Here is a 17320-nt window from a genome sequence, read left to right on the forward strand (position 1 = left end):
TCAGCATGATTTTTAGACAACAATTGCTAGAAATGATTGAAAGATTGAGGACATAAGAGGACTATTTTCCTACAGTATTCACACATTAAAGCAGATTTAAGTTATAAACTCAAATCATACTATTATAAACTCTGTAAACATACTATTATAAACTCTTTTTAACTTAAAAGCTTTGAAAATGAAAGTTATTCGAAAATGGATGAAAAGAATACATGGTAGATGTCGGGATGAAAATTTTTTACCCAATTAGGTCTCCAAACTAAAATGAGGCTGGCTCAAGCTCGCCCTATTTTCAATATATATATATATTTTAATAAACATTTACTTTGAACAACTTTCATTACAAATTCATGAATTTTGGCTGACATAAATCTATTAATGGACAATAGATCTCTCTGCGAAGACAATGGCAAATTATTACTTTTGTAACAGATTGTTTGTATACGTCTAAATAAAAAAATGGAGAAAAATATATATATGTTTTTTGTGTGTACATTTTACTAAAATAAATTTTTTCAATTAATGTAAATTCAAATTCATCTACCAGTAAAGAATAATCTCTGCAAACCAAATTATGAAATATATACGTAAAGAACTTAATTACCTTAGAATGATAAAGCCAAAGATGAGGTGATGTTCTATAGCTGCTATAAAGCGGATAGTGCTGTATTCAAAAGGGAGATCCCCATACTAGACTGTCACATGTGCTAGCTGAAAAATAAAACGTGGTAACATCAATACTTGATATACAATAATGGTAACATACAGGATTTCGCAAGGCAGCAATTAAAATCTAGTCAACCGTGGCACGTAAACCAACACAAAAAACATTTATTAACAAACATGCAGGGGGTTAAAAGTGGACAAGACTGAAAAAAAAAAAAAAAAAAAACTGAACTATTCAGCTGGGCCAAAAGGACCCACTCCCCCCCCCCCCAGTTTAAGATCAAGTTTGCCCCATCATGAAGCTTCAGAAGTTTAGCAAAATTACACAATATATAAATTAACTAAGAAATTACAGTGAATTATTTTATTTTACTTTATATTTTACAGCATGTGCCTTTTGGATCTGAAAAAAAAGCGCTGAAAACCATGAAATTGGGAAAACTGAAACATTAATACTATGATTATTATTAAAATAACAGAATACAAAGTGTTTAATGGCATGTTTAACTGCTTTATAAAATTTATTTTACAGAATTTAATCGCTGAATAATAAACTCAATAAACCAATTATTAAGTTTATTGGAAAAGTTTGGCATCTTGTTGGGAAATTTTGGTCCCATTTTTGGAGAAATATGTTACTTTTTGCCATAAGGAAACAGCGTTTTTTACTTTTTGTCATCGGGAAACAGCCTGCAACAGGCTGTAATTTTGGGTAAAAAATAAACCATTGAATTAACACAAATGTTAAAATGAATAACTGTTTTGCAAATAATGTTCTACATGTATGTCAATAATATCAATGTAAGATTCCCATAGTGTTTCCTTATTATGAAATCGTTATATTGGTGCAAAAAGGTCAATGTGCCTTCTAATTTCAATGACGCATGGTACCTTTTTGCACCGTAAGGGATATTCTGACTAGAAGCAAATCACTAAGTGTTGTTTGCACTGAGAGCATCAATAGGATTCAAGAGTCAATTTATAACTCTAAATACAACTGATCCGAAAGATAATCTAAGTGCTGAGATATGCACAATACTCTGGGCCAATGAAGTAAAATTAATTGAATTCAACAGTATTCAAAAGCAAACAAGCATATTCTTTGCAATTATATCCACGCCATATAAATTGTGTTTATGGATGGGTGCACCTTCAAAGCTTGCTACATGACACTCTGTAAGCGACTACCGGTACGTACAGAATCATTCATTGATACACTTGAATATCTTGTATAGTATCTGAGACATAGCCCAGAACAGTTGCAGCATACACAAACAACAAAGGTAAATAACTCTATTTTAAGAAAGTGTAGGGTTATGCTTCTTGTGCATGGCACTTCATTGATATCTATACACATATGAAGTTACAATGTGAAATCTCATACAATTTCTTACAAATAGCCCTGACAAGTTTGTGATAGACGAATGCAATGAAATTTGCCTCACAGTTCCAAAAGTATTTCCTTTCTCTTTGACGAGGTATATGATAATTATTACAAAATTCATGCTATAATTCAACATGGGCATTAATGATGAAGGAATAATTATTGAAACAAATCATACCTGAACCAAAATTAATTCTCTGACAGTATACAATTTATTCACCATTTTTAAATTATGAACTACCGGATAATTCACTTATTTAATACTATTATTGGTGAAGAAAGTTTACACATTAAAAGGCAATATAATATTATTGCCCACTGCGTCCATAACAGAAACAATATTACAGACAAGTATTATGTAACATAGACAGAATATTGATGACTGAACTCTTGCCTGTATTAGATGATCAGCAGCATTGTGTGTTTTTTTTCTAAGACCTCTGAGAATTAATTTATTTTTATCACTTGACTCCATTATAAAGCAAGAATAAAATATAATGAGTATTATCAGTGATTTTTTTTGCCTAAAATTACATCATTTTACAGGCTGTTTCCCAATGGCTAAAAGTAATATTTTTTCCCCAATCTGAACAAAATTCCCCCCCCCCCCCCACACACACAAAAAGATTACAAACTTTCATTAACTCAATACTTGGTTAAACCTTTAGCACTGAGATACATATTTTCATGCATGTGTAGTCCCTTAAAAAGTGTTATTTAATTTAAGACCTTTCTTACAGGATTCAACTTTTTAAGGCTTCATCTCCAAACCTTAGATACTGATGAGCAGCAAACAGCTTAAAACCTGAACAGACTGTGAGGTGCTCATAGGTTGTTCTTGTTCTTGTTTTATGCTGTTTGCACATAGTCATTTTTACTTTGCTTCTAAGTGGGAAAGGGTTAATTGAATTTATTATACAGCAATATTAATAATGTTTCATTTTCCTAATTAGTGCGCTGTTAATCACACCTATTTTCTCCCTTCCAAAAGGCTCAGGCTGTAAAAATTAAAGCAACAAAAAACAACACAGAATGAAGAATTGTATACAGTGAAAATTATTGAGTATTCTGGTTCTGACTGGCATAAAAATATGATAAAGAGTGGGACTTCTCTATCTGCTTCACATTTCTCTACCAGATAGAACAGTTCTGCACTAAAAAGCAACATATCTTTGTGAAATCTGAGGAAAACCAATGAGGGCTGAGTGTGAAAACAGATGTACTGTTTGCATCATAAAGTACAAGTACATGATATACATCAGTTTCTCATACAACCTTTTGATGATATGACATCAAGTAACCATACAAAAACACATGCCAAAGCAATCAGCATCCAATTACTCACACCCACTTTTACTATAGTGATGTAAATACATGTATATTATCTCAACATTAAGTTGTATGTGTGTGTTTCACCATGTGACAATATTGAATCATTGGCAGAAGTATTGTGGTAGCTCCCAGTCTTACAGTCAAATGTTTTTAGCATAGGTGCTTGCACCTATGCTTATGGTATATACCACATTTTGAAAATCCACATCGGTCGGTTACCTTTTATGAAGCCTTACCTGATCAAAAATCAGACGAAATATCTATTTAATTTAGTATATGGTAATTCTTACAATTTTTGGGGGGAAACGTTTTTCTAACGTTTTCTTCGAAGAATATTGCTGACACCGTTTTTAGTGAATTTTTCTAAGACCGTTTTATGTCAAAAAATCTTCTTATAACCTAAAACAAATTTCGTTCGTAAAACAATTCTGTTCTTGTTGATAGTGACCTCACACCTAATTTCTATGGGATCCCAATTTCTATTTCCTTCGTTTACTGTTCTGTCAGAGGTCAAATGTTTACATAACTGAATTCATACGGCCCTGGTTTAAGTATATGTAACATTTCATCGGTTAATTATAAATAGAAATTAAAACATATTCTCAGCAGGAAGTGGGGCATAAAGCACTTTTATTCTTTGAAAATGTGTAAAAAATGGCGGAGTACGATGAATGTTTTCTGATTTATCAGTCTTCGAATTAGACTATAACCCGAAGCCCAAGTCGCTTCTTGGGACGGTCGGTCGATAATAAATGCATTTTAAATAGCCCGATCGGTCGATTAAATATTTGAGCTTAAAATTGTCAACAAAGTGAAAAAAATACATCAACACCGTCAGCCACTTTGTGTTAAAAAAATAATCAAGGCCACGACTTTTTTTTTTATTGGTTTACAAAAATTATTTTGAAAATGGTCCATCGGGCGGTCGAAAAAAAAAAAAAAAAAAAAACATCATTGGAAAAAAAAGTTAATACTAATAACATCAGAACAAAGACAACATATCTTTTATAACCTTAACACAGAGACAAAAAATCAAATTATGCAATGAAACACATCTATATCTTCAAATGAAATGAGTCCTAACAGCACCTTATGTAACATCAGGCAATTTTAAACACTCCATTACATGACATGCGTTCTTCTCCCATTAAAACGAAAAACTGCGCTTCATTTCCAAAATTGGATGCGCACCATTACGCAATGCGATGCCCGTTGCATAAATCTTATATAAGATAAACTACTCATACACAAATTACCCGGTATGTGTTTGCTCTTACTCGACTTATGAGATCGTACATGAAAAAAAATCGAGGTAGATCGATACATGCGTCGTCGCGGTAATGTTTGTCAAAGTTGTTGTTGTCATGAAAACTCGTTGATTTACAACGCAAAACGTCTTATTTGAACTGACGCGAATTAATTCAATCATATTTGTCAACTTCGCTTTTGCTTTATTTTGATAATTTAATCCAAAGTTTAATGTTAGCAAGTGTTTTTTTTTACTGGAATTGTAAGCAAGGAGTCAGTTAAAGTGTTCCGAAAATGTGCAGTCTGTGTGAATTGACAGTTTGACGTCATCAAAGGAAAGCCGCTTTCTGTCGGAAGCAATTAAGCGACAAATTTCGCGCCGAAAAAATTGGCTTCCTTTGTCTAGCAATCAACATGCCGAACCAATCGTGTGTTTGTTTCTCAATTGCAATCCTCCAATTTAATAAAAGCACGTGCATAGCTCCGCCTTCGAATCTTTTGCAGAGAACGGAGGCGGAGTTTAACGGTTAATTGAGCTAGTGTTTTACACAAGTTGAGTTCCGATTTGCCGAAATTACTCGGCCCTAAGCATTGAAACGACAAATACATTTATCAATGATTTTCCGAGATATACCGATTTGTTCCGATTTCCAAACTTTCTGTACAGTTCCTATAAACTATGGCGGACGTGTTTACAAAATTCCTAAACACATATATCGTAAATAATGGCAGTGTTTTATTGGATTATTTATACTAATTATCAAATACTATCGGGTTTGTTTAATATAATTAACATGTTAAACAATATAGTTGCGTCACAGACACGGAAATAAATTTTGATGGGGTCGACATTTGACTGACGCTGATTTTCTTATTGTCTGTAATTTTTACCCGAAATAAATTTTGAGAAGTGCCCATAAAAGGACTGGTACATAATGTGTCACATTGAAAAATATCCCGATCTCTGCAATATATGTGAACCAATGGTTGATTGTACTTACTTGATTTTATTCGCAACCGTACTCAAACCGGATCGTTTTTTTTCTCGTTTCGCTCGTTTTGCAGTGCGGTCGGGAATAAAATATTAAAAAAAAGACGATTTTCCGATTTTATTTTTTTTCCCATTTTCCAAAAATTAGGGTCGGCGGTTTTGTAAACCAAGAAATATAAAAGTCGTGGCCCAATGGAAGAAGTCGGTACAAGTCGTTAGCCAATCAACACGTCTGTGTTCCACTCTTACATAGACTCCGGACATGGACGATTTTATTGGCAGTTTTTGAGTGGTTAGCGGATAGCGCGGACATGATCGGTAACTGACACAAAATCTTCGCTACTTTTCGAAAATCGTACGAGTCAGCGAAAGGTTGCAAATGAAAAATTGATCGATTAGCAAAATAAAGCACTGCAGTTGCATATAGTTAAGCAATATGTTAACAAAATTATATATTTATTACGTATTTCCTAGGTAAATGGTTTTCATTTTTTGGAATCTAACGATATGCACATTTTATTTTATGTGCAAAACACATACATTTTTTCGGACTGTCGTGTTCGGATACAGTATTGTTGTCGACTATTTTCAACGTTCTTTATGAACATTTCTTTTGTATGACGAATACACATGCGGTGATACAAATGGTATGATATATAAATTTTCGCATTGTATTCACCAGAAATTGCAACTAGAAAGACTAAAAAATACAATTAGTTAGGGCTCGGGGCGCTTACAACTCTCTTAGATTTTTTTTTTATGATTAAGGACAAATGTCCTGAAAAAAATGACCATTTAGGACACCTGTCCAGAGGAAATTGTGACCAATGATGCAATCTGAAACACTGAGATATGGAGATGTCAGCGGAGCATGCCTTTGCTGTTGCTTTCAAACACGAATAATACATGTTGTACTCATTAGAAGTAGTTGTTTCTGATTGGAAAAGGAATTTTTTTTGTTCCTGGCCAAAAAAGTCATAACTTTTATGTTGACCTTTTCGGGCTATTGAAAATGTTTTCGGGCTATTATTTTTTTTATCTGATAAGCCCGAAGGGCTATTGGTCTTAAATATTTAGCGTGAAGACTGGATTTATGACATGGATTCTGACGTGCCTTTCTATGGATTTGATGAAGTAGAGTTTAAAAGTAATAGAGATGTGTTAATTGAAGTTAAAATGATTTACTTTGAGCCAGAAATTAACGTTACGAGTAGAGTTAACGGTTTAAATGTGGCATCGGATTTAATGGATTCGCGCGAATTCTGGACGAGTGCTGTGTCTGTAAAATATTAAATTGAAAGCTGTAAATGTATCAAGTCGGAAAAGAAAACGGATGGTTGCATAATGGTATGCGTGAAATAATGTAATTCTACGTATTTATTTTCATAGTTATGTCATTTTGTAACCATTCACATTCGTCATATATTTGGAATTCCCGTTTCTTAAAATAGAGCATTTTGTTAACAAGGGGGGCGACTCGTGATGTCAGCAATCGTTAAGGCTACAATATACTAAATAATCGAGTCATGAAGGGCTGTACTTTCTAAACAAATCATCATATTTTCCTCGAAGGCATGTTATACACTTTGTTCTGGTTTTATCGTTTGGATATATTGATAGGGTAAGCATAGGTGTTCACTACTTAATCCCTGAAATAGGATAAAGTTGGAGATTAAAGTAAAAAATGGCACTGCAAAAGGTTACAATCCACTAGAAAACGGCCGAAAAAAAGGCGCAAAAACAGTCGATTTTGATTTGAGTCGAAATAGTTTTTGGTTTGAACATGACAAATCTTTTTTATTGCTTAAATCGATTCAGCTAAGAATGCCCGTCAAGAAAAGGTATGGTTATGGGGGTCTCTATGTGCAAAATGTTGTATTTATTTTCGCTCAAAGTTGTCGCTTTTACATCGAAACATATGAGGAAACTATTTAGTATATTTTGACCGTAACATTTACTTCAGCAGCAACTTCCCTCTATCTTGCAACTATGCTTTCAGCGCCATCGGCGCTCTCGTTTTAAGTCTTTAACAACATTGCAGAAGCCAGTGCATTGCATTGAACTTTAAACAAGAGCTGTCAGAGGACAGCGGGCTGGACTATTCCAGTGCTTGACAGTATAACGTAAGCCATCATGGGGAAATTGTTCATATTCAATAATTAATTAGATGATCTTTCAAAAATAAAAAAATAAAATTAATTTTTTATTTTTAATGTGGGGTGTGGTAATTTATTAGAATTAAGATGGTTAAAAAAAAAACATTTTTTTTTTTGGGGGGGGGGAGGTTGGGGGTGGGAGGGGGAGGGATTCTGGGTAGGGGCGTGGGGTATTGTTTGGGTGGAATCCATTGTGGTATTCAGGTAAGTGTTGTTTTGTCAAGGTAATAATAAAATGTGATCATAAATAAAGAAGTTATGGCAATTTAAGCAAAATATTCAATTATCTAAGTGTAAAAGGGGCCATAATTATGTCAAAATGCTTGATACAGTGGTCTGCTCTTGTTTATAGGTTGGGGTCATGTTGGTAAACAAGTATGCAACATATAAAAGCAATATGTCAAAGGATATAGGAAATATTTGGGGTAGTACGCAAACTTTAACATAGATTTATCAATAATATGCATATTCTAAGTATAAAAGGGGCAATAATTTTGACAAAATGCTTGATAGAGTTGTCTGCTCTTGTTTATAGGTTGGGGTGATGTTGTTTAACAAGTATGCAAAATATGAAAGCAATATGTCAAGGGACAAAGAAAATATTTGGGGTAGTACGAAAACTTTAACATTTGCATGCTAACGCAGAAGCTAACGCTAACGCCGACGCCGGGGTGAGTAGGATAGGTCCACTATATATACTTTATATATAATAGTCGAGCTAAAAAAAGCACTTGAAATCCATTTCACTGAGGAAATAAGCACCAACGACTTTTCTCGATACTCGTTTCTTTTGAGTTTTAAGTAGTTTAATTTACAGTCCTAAGAGATAAGAGATTTGTTTAAGTCCTTTACAAAAGGAAAACATTATGTAACCTGAAAATTCAGTATAGTAATGCCATATATTAAAAAAAAATCAGTTCCAGTGACATGTATTTCGTTTCAAATTTTATAACATCAAACATTTTCTTTTGATTATTAATATTATAATGTAAGAATTGTATGGTACACACATTTTAAGAATTCTACATAAGAATGAGTTTAAGTATATTTCAATAAAGCTTTTTGGTACCCACATTTTAAGAAGTCTACATTAGAAAACATAATTCATGTATTGACTTCAATGCACTTGCTATGAATATAATTTCAGTGCTGGTTTCATATCGTTGACAAAAGAAAAGGAACATCTTTAAGATTCGCACACAACAAAGAAGTCATGTGTTAAATTGTTCATGAAAAAGTAGTAATTCATAAAAACTAATGCTTTACCCCCATACACACACACTTACATGCACTGTGCTTAACAATCAATTGCTCTTAGCACAATTATCATAACTCCTTGTTCATTGTTAAAGAGTTAGCACATTTTTGCACTATGCAATCTTAATTATATTATCTCCATATGTTTAGAATAAATCAGTAATGTAACTCTTATGTCTGAAGTAGTGGTCGATGCAATTATTACATGTAGCAGTCTTTGTTATCATAATTACTTGGGCTACTCTCTAGAAGTGTGATGGATATACCTAAACAACACATTCACATGTCCATAAACAGGCTCAGGGTTTTCAATACAAATTATTTAACCCTTTGAATGCTGGGAAATTTGTCGTCTGCTAAAATGTCGTCTGCTGAATTTCTAAAATTAGCATTTTCTTCGATTTTTTTTCCAAAGAATACTATCATAAAAGCAAACAGTTTGGATCCTGATGAGACGCCATGTTCTGTGGCGTCTCATCAGGATCCAAACTGTTTGCAAAGGCCTTCAAAATTCGGTTCCAGCACTGAAAGGGTTAGTGAGGCTTACTGTTAACTCTCAATCACAACATCTAATGTTAAACCCTTTCCCACTAAGAAGCAAAGTAAAAATGGCTATGTGCAAACAGGATAAAACCAGAACAGCCTGCAAGTAACTCACAGTCTGTTCAGGTTTTATGCCGTTTGCTGCTCATCAGTTTCTAAGGGTTGGAATAAAGCCTTTAAAACTTAAATCTAGTAAGAAAGGTCTTTAATTAAATTTTACTTTCTAAGGGACTTCAAATGTGTCAAAATACATATCTAAGTCTGGTAAAGGGATATGTTCCATTCTGCATTAGACATAAAAAAATCCACAAATATAAGATGCTTATCAAACAAAAAATACCAGATTTTACAAATCCACCAAATTTCATGTCAACAAAAATTAATGAATCTACAGAATTGACGACCAAATGCCTTTGCTTAGTCTATTCTCACAAAGGCTGGCATAAAACACATCCACACATCCGCACATCCTGCACAAAGACAAACAGAATATTTAAGCTACTTAATGATTTTTATACAGGCTTAGACGATTCCAATCTTATTCAATGAGAAAAGCTTAGCACTAAACTATCCATAATTGGCACACATGAAACCATAGACGTCATTGGTTTATTGTTCGCTTAAAGGTGTAGACTTTGAACAAATATACTACAAAATCGATGTTAAGTCTCATTTGGTACCATATCAGATAAAACTTCCAACAGAACTGAATAAATAATTGTTTACAATAACATAATTTTCCTTCTGAACTATGGGTTTTATCTTATAAATTATCATTTAAATTCCATCTATTCAAAGTTTAACCTGTTTTATATACATGAACAGCCATATCAAGATTAAATCTTAAGGTCAAATCTTCAATTACTAAATACATGTTACCACTATGCCTGTTAATTAAATAAGCATTATACAAATATTTGTTAAGCACAAATGTGTGATTCCTTCTTGAAAAAGTGTATTTATTTCGCATTTAATGTGCATCAAAAGGATTGACTCTACGAATTTTACCATTAAATCAGCTTTTAACTATGATGTAAAATGTTTTATATGAGAACATTTTCCTATAAAATAGAGTTGAACTAATTGGTTATCATTTTAACAAGATTGTGCTACATTTATGCTGCATTTATTTTTCACGCAGAAAAAATAAAAGAAACAATTTTAAGCAACAGTGGTATACCACGATGTGCATTTTCAACAACCTAATTAATTATCCAAATATGGAACAAGAGATGTGTTTGTCAGAAACACAATGCCCCCTACTGCGCCCCTTTGAAATAATTTTTTTTTTTACCTTTGACCTTGAAGGATTACCTTGACCTTGAACTTCCACGACTCAAAATGTGCAGCTTCATAAGATACACATGCATGCAAAATATCAAGTTGCTATCTTCAATATTGCAAAAGTCATGGCCAACGTTAAAGTTTTTTTTTCAGACGGACGGACAGACTGACATACTGACTGACGGACAGTTCAACTGCTATATGCCACCCTACCGGGGGCATAAAAAATGAGAACAGTGCTTGATGCGCACACATAACGTTTAATGTTGAATTGTGGCAATTATGTTGCAATCAGAGAAGTATAAAACAATTAATACCAAATATAAACTGGCATTCAATACAAATTTTAACTACAGTACCTAACCATGTTATATGCGCAACAATGTATAATTTGGGCTTATAAACCTGAATGCAATATCAGCGTTTTTTGTCATTCAATTTTGGGTCCGGTATGGGGAGCCCAGACCCATTCCAAATGCGAACAAGAGATGTGTTTGTCAGAAACACAATGCCCCCTATTGCGCCGCTTTGAAGCCATAAATTTGACCTTTGACCTTGAACGATGACCTTGACCTTTAGCCACACAAAATGTGCAGCTCCATGAGATACACATGCATGCCAAATATCAAGTTGCTATCTTCAATATTAAAAAAGTTATGACCAAACTTTAACGAATGTTAAAGTGTTAGGAAAGAAAAAAAAAAGATATTTGACCTTTGACCTTGAAGGATGAGCTTGACCTTGACTTTTCACCACTCAAAATGTGCAGCTCCATGAGATACACATGCATGCCAAATATGAAGTTGCTATCTTCAATATTGCAAAAGTTACAAAACTTTAACCAAGGTTAAAGTTTTGTGACACACACATACAATGACTGACACAATGACAGACAGACAGGCTAAAAACAATATACCCCTGATCTTTCGATGCGGGGGCATAAAAAGTATATATTTTTTAAAAATGGGACCAAAAAAATCCCAATTGATTAGGTTTCCAAATTTTTTTATTTTTTTTAAATAAATCTTAACATTTATTTAATCTCAAATCCAGATCTATTAGTTGAACCTTCATAAATATAATATTGAAATCACTATTATTCTCCAAGAAAGACAGACAGGCCAAAAACAATATACCCCTGATCTATCGATCCGGGGGCATAAAAAGTAGCTAAGGCATACTGATTTGCAAAATTGCGTTTGCATTATTTGTGAGCTTTGCTCACAAATAAAAATGGTATACTCCGATTATTGTTTTGTTAGTAAACTTGGCAAAAGTCAAAATATTAAAGAACCTTTATGAAATAACATTTTTATGCCTGGTTGGTTCAATAATTAAGTAAAATGTAAGTGCTTTAGGAAATAGTCAAATTTTAGTCCATCAAAGCAAGTTATTACCATTTTAATGTCCCCATTTTACTTTCACCATCTTAAAAAACCTCATTTCTATGAACCAGGAAAGATAGATCACTATCTGCTAATATTTACATCAAATGTATGAACAAGGAAAGATATTTAACAGGCTTGTAATTGTTGCCTTCTTTAATAAAATTCATAAAGAACAGGGAACGCTGATACCAACACATTTACTCATATTTGTAGCATATTAACTGAAATTGTCAGGCACAATTTAAAAACTCAAGGAACATTGACTTTGAGAAATTATCAATGGATTTTAAAGATCCTTCTCTGAGGAAGATGCCCTATTAAAGCTTGTAAAGATGTAATAAACATCACAATCAATTATTAACCAGTCATGTTTTAATTTTTTGTTGTTGCTTTGTCTCCCTAGACAAACATATTTATTTACCTTTATAATACACAGCGTTATAGATAATTTTTGACCCATGGGGGTAAATACCCCCACTTTTCAAAGCATGGGGGTAAATTATCAAATTTTGCCTTGCTTGAAGGGTAATTTGCTCAAAGTAAAACAAGAATATAGCCGGGGTACAGACACACTACTTTAATCATGTTAAACACAAAGAACCATTAATTTTGTGTATTCCTCCATAGTAGCAGGTTTCTTAAAGTGTTTTTGTTTTTTTAACTGTGCTTGGTTTATAGGCTTCCACCACCGTGAGCCACGAACAACTTTTTTGCCAACTTTCAACAGTTGTTTTATTAGTGTTTAAGTGTTTCCTTTTTGATTTGAAAACAGAGGAAATTAAATCATTCAGTATTAGCAGTACAATGTTTTTACTCGATACAACTTTTGCCGTATAAAAAGGATCAATTTTATTTTGAGAAGTAATTTGTTTTGGCTTCGAAGAAGCCATGCTGACCTCTTCATGCGTCTAGATGATACAGACAGTGATTTTTTTTTTTTTTTTTTGTTACATCCTGTGCCGTTTGGATTGGGAAAATTAGCACGATAAACGATGAAATTGGGAAACAATAGCGCGATAAAAGATAAAATTGGGAAAATTGGGAAAAATAATAAGCATTATAAATATGATTATAAAAACAGATTTAAAATTGTTAAGTGCATGTTTAACAGCATTTTAAATATGATTATAAAAACAGAATACAAATTGTGAAGTGCATGTTTAACAGCATTTTTATATTATAAAGTGCTGCTTTTATGTCTTCTTACAATGAAGACAATGTTTAGTCAATATCTTTCCACATGCATATTAAACTTTCAATAATCTATAGATTTTTAAGGACATATCACTTTCTGAAATGGTCAGAAGTGGGTGGGGTAATGTTAAAGAATAATTCCTTATAAGCATTCTATTTTAAGTTTGGGACAATATGCACAATTAAAATAGCATCTTCAGTGATACATGATTCAGTTCTAATGAAATCTTAAATACACCATTTAATCACAACCTTTTTAAGAGTATTAATTTAAATCAGCACATTTAAAGTAAATATCATATGGTAAAAACATTAACAAATAACAAACAGGCTATAGTGTTCTTGCTGGGTTAATGATGTATTAAATGGCAGAGCTCCAGATAAGGTTTTGTGAAATTCTTAAATTACTACAAGATTTTCAAAAATAATTCTTAACTCTGAAATTTTATTCTTAACGTTACTTCTAAGTTTTGGAAAATAATTCTTATTTTTTCTAAATGACCTAAAAATAAATAATAATGGTTATTTTCATGCAAAAGAATCAAAATAAACATACTAGAAACTTTATTTATACGAGTTCAACAGTGTCTTTTCAGTATTATACAATTTTATTTTTCCAATACCTTCAAATGCCCAAACTGTGTTTAGATTGCATGCCTTATATAAATTTTTACATATTTCACATTAAAAACGGGTCTCCCCTTCAATCTTTTCAACGATTAGCCACGGGACTTGCCCCTTTCACTCGTTCAATGTTTTTTTTTGTGTTTAAGTTTGGACCCGTCGTGTCGCGTTTTTGTTTAGCTTTTCCGACTGTGTCGGCAACTGAACATACAACATCGTATAAGATCTTTTCTATAATGTCTTTCTAAACATTTAACTTCGGCTCACTTTGCGTACAATATGTTAAAAGCGTGTTTTTGGACGCTTTGCAGTTTTTAAGGACGCTCTCTGGGCGCCGCCATTGTTTTTTGACAGATAGACTGTATACGCCGCTTTTATTGGAAAAAATGCGCTTTGTTAAACAAACCCGATAACCATTATATATAAGCACCGCAAAGATCTTTAATACGCGAAAAGAACTCAATAAAAATCGATACGAACCAATGTAAAAATAATATTCGTAACTTGATTTTGTAATTCTTAATGGTACGACAAGATTTTAAAATAAATACGTAACGGACTTGAAAATAATTCGTAATTACGAAAATACGACCCTTATCTGGAGCTCTGAAATGGAGTTAAAATAATAATTATATTAAATTTGTTTACCTTTCAATATCTTGCACAGATTTTGAAACCTAAACGCGGACCCTAAGTTCAAGGTCAAGGTCACAGGGGTAAAATTTTTTGTGCGTATGGAAAGGCCTTGTCAATATACACATGCATACCAAAAATGAAGGTTATATCTCAATGGACATAGAAGTTATGAGCATTTTTCGAAACCTATACGCAAAGTGTGACGGAAAGACAGACACTGTATGCATAAAAAAGAGCTGTCACCATAGGATGACATATGCCCCCGAAAAACGCTTTTTCGAAACCTAAGCACAGATTTCGAAACCTTAACGCGGACCCTAAGTTCAAGGTCAAAGGGGTCAAAATTTGTGTGCATATGAAAAGGCCTTGTCCATATCCACATGCAAACCAAATATGAAGGTTGACCTGTGACCTCTACTGTCTACACAAACAAATTGTTGACGGTTTTTCTATTATTTGACCTAGTGACCTAGATTTTGACCTCAAATAACCCAAATACAATCCCAACCCAGATTTCATCAAGATAAACATTCTGATCAAATTTTATAAAGATTGGATGAAAACTGTTACCTCTATTGTTTACACAAGGTTTTTCTATTATTTGACCTAGTGACCTAGTTTTTGACCTACTGACCTAGTTTTTGACCCCAGATGACCCTAATACAATCCCAACCCAGATTTCATCAAGATAAACATTCTGACCAAATTTCATAAAGATTGGATGAAAACTTTGACCTCTACTGTCTACACAAGGTTTTTCTATTATTTGACATCGTTTTTGACCTAGTGACCTAGTTTTTGACCCCAGATGACCCAAATACAATCCCAACCCAGATTTCATTAAGATAAACATTCTGACCAAATTTCATAAAGATTGGATGACAACTGCGACCTCTATTGTCTACACAATGTTTTTCTATTATCTGACCTATTTAATTATGTGACCTAGTTTTTGACCTAGTGACCTAGTTTTTGACCCCAGATGACCCAAATACAAATCCAACCCAGATTTCATCAAGATAAACATTCTGACCAAATTTCATAAAGATTGGACAAAAACTGTGCCCTCTACTGTCTACACAAACAAGTTGTTGATAGACGCACACACGCACACACAACGGACGCCGGACATCACACGGTCACATAAGCTCACCATGTCACTTCGTGACAGGTGAGCTAAAAAATGTTGATTTCGCAGTGTCTGCTATGATTTATGCAATGAATGATATTACCTCAAAAATTCTTATCCAAAAACATTAAAAGAACAACATACACTTAAAACACTATTATTTTAACACTAATTCACAAGCAATACACACATTCATGCCATAATAAATGTTCAACACCAACCTGATTGCAAGACAACCTGCTTAAGACAAGTACCTTTGGCATTCCTTTGATGCTAAATACCATAAAGCCAAATTGCTTGACCACTCTGCACTACTTGTAAATAACTTATGGTAATAACTTGTATTTTGTATTATGTCAATAATTCTAAGCTCCTACAAATACCTATAGATCAATGTGCTCTACTGAAATTCTGCAGGTTTAAATACACCAATTATTATGATGTAAAAATGGTTCGGTTAACTTAAACCCTGACCATTGATGCATAGGTCACTGCTTACCACTGTCAAGTGTATGGCCACGTATGCATACACAAATCAAGGTCTAGGTTTACTACTGGCACATGTATGACCTTTCACGTGATACACTCATTAAGTTCACTGTTAACCACTGGACATCCCATGTATGATCTTTCAGGTATATCATTGGGCCACTCTTAATAAAACAAGATTGCCAAGCAATATGGTCCCCTACCGGTGAAACTCCACCATTGTCAGTAAAAAAATAAATAAAACAAGGGCTGTTTGTAAAACATGCATGCCCCCCTATATGGGCTATAAGTTGTAGTAGCAGCCATTGTGTGAATACGTTTTGTCACTGAACGGTGGTGGTGGTGGTGGTGGTGGTGGTGGTGGTGGTGGTGGTAGCAGAAGAAATAATAGTGGTAGTTAAGTAGTAGTAGTAGTAGTAGTAGTAGTAGTAGTAGTAGTAGTAGTAGTAGTAGTAGTAGAAGTAGTAGTAGTAGTTGTAGTAGTAGAAGTAGTAGTAGTTGTAGTAGTAGTAGTAGTAGTAGTAGTAGTAGAAGTAGTAGTAGTAGTAGTAGTAGTAGTAGTAGTAGTAGTAGTAGTAGTAGTAGTAGTAGTAGTAGTAGTTGTAGTAGTAGAAGTAGTAGTAGTAGTAGTAGTAGTAGTAGTAGTTGTAGTAGTAGAAGTAGTAGTAGTAGTAGTAGTAGTAGTAGTAGTAGTAGTAGTAGTAGTAGTAGTAGTAGTAGTAGTAGTAGTAGTAGTAGTAGTAGTAGTAGTAGTAGTATAGTAGTAGTAGTAGTAGTAGTAGTAGTAGAAGAAGTAGTAGTAGTAGTAGTAGTAGTAGCAGCAGCAGCAGCAGCAGCAGCAGCAGTAGTAGTAGTAGTAGTAGTAGTATTATGCATTACAAAACTGCAGTTAGCCTTACATTTGGTAAAATTTAAATATATTACAAAGGAGGCAAATGCTGTAACAATAAATTTAAACTTATTGCATTTGTTTCCCCTGTATATAAGAAAGATATAATA

The 17320-nt window shown here is 33.4% G+C and overlaps 1 protein-coding gene across 2 annotated transcripts in view; it reads right to left on the reverse strand.

Annotated features, from left to right (window-relative positions):
• LOC127838395 (influenza virus NS1A-binding protein homolog A-like) overlaps nucleotides 1-17320 on the reverse strand; it is a 63462-nt gene that overhangs the window by 37864 nt on the left and 8278 nt on the right. The window contains exons 1-2 of one of the 2 annotated variants that reach the window (XM_052366112.1): nucleotides 9064-9204; nucleotides 605-711 (exon numbers count right to left, since the gene is read on the reverse strand). The gene's annotated coding sequence lies outside the window, so the exon portion shown is untranslated. Of the gene's footprint in view, nucleotides 1-604; nucleotides 712-9063; nucleotides 9205-17320 lie in introns of those variants that run through there. The other variant, XM_052366111.1, reaches the window with a different exon arrangement.

The sequence above is a fragment of the Dreissena polymorpha genome, chromosome 7, assembly GCF_020536995.1.
Source record: "Dreissena polymorpha isolate Duluth1 chromosome 7, UMN_Dpol_1.0, whole genome shotgun sequence".
NCBI classification, from domain to species: Eukaryota; Metazoa; Mollusca; class Bivalvia; order Myida; family Dreissenidae; genus Dreissena; species Dreissena polymorpha.